Source organism: Etheostoma spectabile, chromosome 3, assembly GCF_008692095.1.
Source record: "Etheostoma spectabile isolate EspeVRDwgs_2016 chromosome 3, UIUC_Espe_1.0, whole genome shotgun sequence".
Classification (NCBI taxonomy): Eukaryota; Metazoa; Chordata; class Actinopteri; order Perciformes; family Percidae; genus Etheostoma; species Etheostoma spectabile.
In genome coordinates, this window is record NC_045735.1 from 23617601 (window position 1) to 23623533 (window position 5933).

Genomic DNA, 5933 nt, shown 5'->3' on the forward strand with positions numbered 1-5933 from the left:
TGTGTGTGTGTGTGTGTGTGTGTGTGTGTGTGTGTGTGTGTCTGTGCTGGGAATGTTGCTCAGGTATGCATGCATAATAAAAACCTCACTGTATGTTTAGTCTTCAGCAGGATGTCTTGTTGTTTTTGTCAGCCAGATATAAAGAGAGCGGTGGAAAGTGTGTGTGTATTGTCCACGTGCATGCATACTGTATGAGAAAATATGAATGTATTGTGTGTGTATTATTCATGTGGCTTGGTTATGAATGGTGTTCACATGTCCTGGGAGCTTTCCACTCACAGAGCCTGGCAACTCTGTTCTCGAAGCTTCTCTCGAAGTGGGAGAGACAGGGTGTGGAAGAGGAGGGAGGGAAGAGGGATGCTGCATTTTAGTGATAGCACAGACTGAGGCTGCAGGAACAGACGGGGACGGAGAGAATCAATGAGAAAGGTAGAAATTAAGAGAGAGGAGAGGAGCATTGTCTAAGAGAGCATGACAGGATTCCCACACAGGTAAAATATCAAATAGCTTCAACTATTTATGAAACGTTTAAATCATATATTTTGAATACTAATAGTGTTGACTGATTAGAGACTGGGAGAGGCATTTTTCTTCTTTTCTTTCCATGATAGCTTTCCTGGATGTCATAGAAGAGCAGTCAACCTGTCAAAGCATTCATCCATAAATCCATGCACATGTCCATCTTTCTCCCACGTATCCATCTATCCCTCATTTCATCCATGCACTTCCATGCACTTCCATGCACTTCCATCCACTCACCCATGCATTCCTTCCTTCCTTCCTCCCTCCCATCCTTCCTTCCTTCCTTCCAGCTTCTCCTCTCACTTCAATCATGTCCATTTTACAATAATCTTTTCTTTCCACCCACACAAGCTTTTTTTCTCCCCCTCTTCTTGATCCTCCTCCACCCGCCCTGTCTCCTCCCCCTCTCTCCATATCTCCTCTGCTGTCACTTAAACAGATCCTGAGGGCATCTAATTTTTCTTTTTGTTCTCCACATATCATTCTTCTCCAATCCTTCTATATCACTCTCTGAGAGTCTCTCTGTTGTGTTTGTTTTCAGGCAACATTTTCCACGACTTTAGCTTTCATTTATTTTATTTTTTCTAGACTGTGATAAACGTGTACCTGAAGAAGCAGCAGAAGGGGGGGGGGAAGGCAGCACTATACATCACTGTCCACAGTAAGTGAAAAGACACCTCTATTTCAGAAGAGGGGAGAGGAAACCACCTGTAATCATGCTGTCCTTCCATCGGTCTCAACAAGATGCAGCTGTCTCATTTCGTTGCCTTGGACAAAAGAGAAATGCTGAATGGATCCTTATGTGCTGTTAGAGACAGGAGTAAAAAAAAAAAAACTAGCAAGCTTCTGGGAGGAAAAGGGAGGAGAGAGCAGTATGAGTCAGAGCACAGCAGCTAGAATAGTGTGTATTTGGCATGCAAGAGGAGAGGTACAGGGAGATAGAGGAACAATGAGAGAGATATAGGGGGGAATACAGAGGACTTTACCAGAATTGAGCAGTCATTAGACAGAAGAAGGACAGGAGGAAACAGAAGCAGCCACATTGGCAGGAGGATGTGGGATATAGGCCAAGTGAATCAGCTTGCTAGAGGGAGACAAAGGCAAGTTTACAGAGTGAAGGTTTCATATGACTGAAGAGGGTTTGAGGGAAGGTTATTTGAAGGTTTGCTGCAGGGTGGAGAGTAGACAGAAACAGTGAAGGACAGAAGGACAGGCCTAATAAAAAACTATGTGAGCAGCTACAAGGAATAAGGTCCTGAGTGAGGGGACATTACTGAGGTTTGTATATGGCAGCACAAGCTTCAAGAAGGTTGACAAATTGATAGAGAGAAGAGAGGAACAAAAAAAGGGTAGAACACAGAGATGACGCGGCATGGGAACTTTAACTCTGATAGCCCACAGCAAGAGTTTCCCGTTAAATATTGATGCTGACACCCCACTCTGGAAATAACTCGCTTCTTGCACCATGGAGGGGGAAACAGAAGGAAAAAACACTGGCTTTTTTTAATTCTAAGGGATTTTTTCACCGGAATAGACAAGCTGTTAAGTGTGTCAGATGACAGCCGAGTTGGGTTAAGTTCAAATGTTGCTACAAATTAAGACAAGACATACACATCTTGGGCCAGCTGTGCAAGTTCTCTGGGAGAGTGGAATTACTACAGAGAGAGGAACTGGACCTTCATCTTGTGTGGGAACAACAAGGAAGAAGGAAATTAACGTTGGAGAGATCACTAAGACTACATCAGGACCAGAACAATTCCTTCTTTTCTATGAGAACATGAACCAGTTCTGGCTGATGAATACAGATCGGTTTTGGATTGACAAGTTGTACCTGCTTTGACAGTCACTCTGGGGCTACATCACTGCCAGATGAGAGAAGCCACACACTGCTGAAGCATTCACAAATCTTTCCTATTTTTACTTTGTCCTAGACTGATTGGAACTGTTCCAACTGTCTCTGAAAATGACCTCATTACAGAGATTTGGCCAGTGGAGGATTGCTGTCATGGCTTGAGGAAATGTAAGTGTGGAAATGATTTAATGTGCAACAACACACATCATCCTTAATTGGAAGCAGAGTGTATACTTCATTTTTGTCTCCATGACTCCATAAGGACAATTCTGCAACTTATTTTAACCAGGGAGTTAAAATAGAGACTTTCTTCGTTACGACCAAAATCACAGATTCCTCAAAACAGTAACGCAGGAGGACACAACAACACAGTCTCCATACAGCTGCGGAGATACCAGCTGCATTTTTATGTGTGTGTGTGTGTGTGTGTGGTGGGCTATAAGGACTGTCGAAAAGCTCAGCTGTGTTTGTGTGTATGCTTGTGTGGGTGTGGAGGTGTATGTGAGCCGAGCTGTGTCTAAGTGTATTTTCAAAGCATCCCCCGGAGCTGTGTGAGTGTGTATTTTGTGTGTGTGTGTGTGTGCGTGTTGCCTGGATTCTCCCCACCAGCGACAGAGCTGGACCTGAACAGCAGTGGTGAGAGGGGGGACAGGGAGGGGGAGGAGGAGGAGAAGAGAGAGGTGAAAGAAACGAACAGGGCGGAGGAGAAGAAAAAACTGACAACATGCTCGGATAAAGAAAAGAAAGAAGGGAGTTTTTGGCTGCCCCCCTGGTGCAATGTGTGGTGAGTACACGTTATATGTGTGGTACGCCGTCATGGCTGCCATGTGTGTCAGTGTCTGGGCTTATGTATGAGTGCATGTACACGGTTTGTCTATCCAACAATGAGCATCACATTCCCTCAGGAGGTTGGCAAAGTTTAAAGGTGACTGGACTCAGTCCTAATCCTAAGGACTAGTCCTAAAGACTCAGGGTTTAAGAGTATTAAGCTAGTCCACATTTTGGGATGCAGGTCATGTGATCTGACATTATAGGAGGGTCATGTGACATTCAGCATGGCACCTGAATGGAAACTGAACCAAGCCTATAAACCAGTGTTGTTCTAACTTTTTTGTGTTAAAGTGCACTTTTGACATTGAAAAATTCTTATTGCACACCAGCATCCCAAATGCTACAAAATGAAACATTAGCTTTTCATAGTATGTAATATTAAAAGGACTCATAGTGATACTCTCTCTAGCATCTTGTGGTTTTGCAGTTCGGCAGTATTAATGTCTCTGCCACAGTGTGTATTTTTTTTTTTTTACTTGGCCACATGTTCAGGCATGTTAGCGTGCTTCGAAAGCTTTGTGGTCTTCCTCACAAAAGTCGCCAGTTTCTCTGTATGATTATGCAACGACCAACAGGGTGTTCTTGTTTTGGAATGAAAGGTGTTTTGGTATTGCTGTAAATGCTGTTAGAGCTTTCTAGGGACCATAGTACTGTTGGTAAGTTTTTCCCCACATACTAAGCAAAATGGAGTTAGTGTAGCAGGATCCCCAGTGAAAGAAGCTCTATGACAGATAAATGTCACTGTATTATAAGTGTCACTGTCCTTGAGCTCACTGTTTTTTCTTTCTTTGGTTCCCTACTTTTAATGGGCCCATCAGTGTTAACCAGTATCACGTCAAGGGTTTGTATTTTTCCTCTTTGAATATTTAGCCATCTTTGTTGTTAGCATTAGGCTCGTTCGAGATAAACTGCGCCTCGCCTGTAAAGTGGATAAGAGGTGGAGGCAGCAGCCGGGGGGGACACACACACACAAATCAGCTCTCAAGTTGGACAGTTTCCAGCAGCCTTCAGGCTGAACAGGAAGTGACTGAAGCACTGTGGTCCGACCCATATATCAGCTTGTACAGTCTCCAGTTGTTTTAATTATGACAGAGTAGCTCTCAAAATGCTCTACAAGAGATATGTTGGTGATTTTAATTAACACACTGTAGGTGATCCGTAATCTGAATGGATTTAATCTCTCTGACATCCAAGCATCAGTTAAAATCCCTGCAATTCAAAATCAATAAAATGTTTACATAAAACGTCATCATGTTGAGTCAATTCAATTAACTTTTAAATCAGCTGTTAAATCTGGTTGAGAGGCCGGCGTTTCCCAGCTTGCCCTGGGTCTGCCTGGGTCTTGCAGTCGGTGAAAAGCAACTGCGCTTCCCGCGTCTCAGAACTGCGGCTGCCTTGATCTCGTGAAGTTATCATTGCCAACGCGTGCATGACGTCAGAGCAAGTAGGGATCAAGTCGCACACAAATCTAACCGGCATGCATTGGGCGGCGATTGTCGGTGATTGATTCTGCGCAGAACTGGCTCATTTCCATAGAACCTATTGTCACTTGCATCTACCTGCATCTCTAACTCTATCTATGAATGTTGACTATGCCTACCACCACCATAGACGCTCAGCTTAATTATTTGGCACAACTTAAAGCGCCCATATTATGCTAATTTTCAGGTTCATAGTTGTATTTTGAGGTTGCACCAGAAAAGCTGTAGATGGTTTCATTTCCCAAAAACACCATATTTTTGTTGTACCGTACATTGCTGTAGATCCCGTTTTCACCCTGCGTTTAGGTCTCTGTGTCATACATGTCAATGTCAGAGGATGTTTCACTCGCATTTGTTATGGTATGGTGGAATGGTACACTATAGTCATGCATGCAGTAATAAATAATATATATCTGCAGTCTGACTGTCCCGATAGACAGTACAGGCACAGATGTTGATAAATTATAATTAAGGAACTCTTTGTAGTCATGTACCAACATTAACTGATGGTTGTTAATCATCCTATGTGTGAACATTAACTTTATCCCAACTCCAACAACTTCAAAAGATTTATGATTCCATGAGAGGTGAAGTCTGACTCTGAAATCAGAGAAGATGATGATCTTCCTCCCTATCTGGATGATAGGGAGAATGGGTTTTACTTGTGAATTCATTGTCAGGCATAGTGTGTTTGATGCTTGCGGTTGTGTGAGAAATGTGCGTGATATTATCGCAGCAAATTCATCACATGTAGGGAAATGCTGTGAGTTTCTTGTTGTTTTGCAAGAGTTTTACAGCTCATAACCTCTCAAGGGATCATGGATCAATCTAGTTGAACACTTATCTAGTGTTAAAAATGTCATCTATATTATTTAGATTTTCTTATCTGTGATTCTAGAATCAGCTACCTACAGCTAAACAAACAGAACCAAACACATACCTTCTTTCACAATTTCTCCTTCACACTGACACACTATCACTTTTTTCTTACTCTCACAAATACAGCACATATGGTGTCACACTGTCTTACAGTAAACACATTCATCCTCTCTTTCCCTCTCTAGTTTTTCCTCACACATATATACACACTATAAAAACACACGTGTACAAACTCGGAGGAAGCGGGGCTGTGTCTGAGGAGAAGTGACAGTCGCTTCATGGCCGCTGGCATCGTATTCTAGCAGCACTGGCCAGCCAGTGTGTGTGTGTGTGTGTGTGTGTGTGTGTGTGTGTGTGTGTGTGTGTGT

General features: G+C 42.9%; 1 long non-coding RNA gene across 1 annotated transcript in view; it reads left to right on the forward strand.

The window, feature by feature from the left end:
* The first annotated feature begins 345 nt into the window (after positions 1–345).
* Positions 346–5933, forward strand: part of LOC116675381 (uncharacterized) — a 22345-nt gene continuing 16757 nt past the window's right edge. The window contains exons 1-2 of the long non-coding RNA XR_004328400.1: positions 346–491; positions 1111–3158. This is a non-coding gene — a long non-coding RNA (uncharacterized LOC116675381). The remainder of the gene's footprint in view (positions 492–1110; positions 3159–5933) is intronic.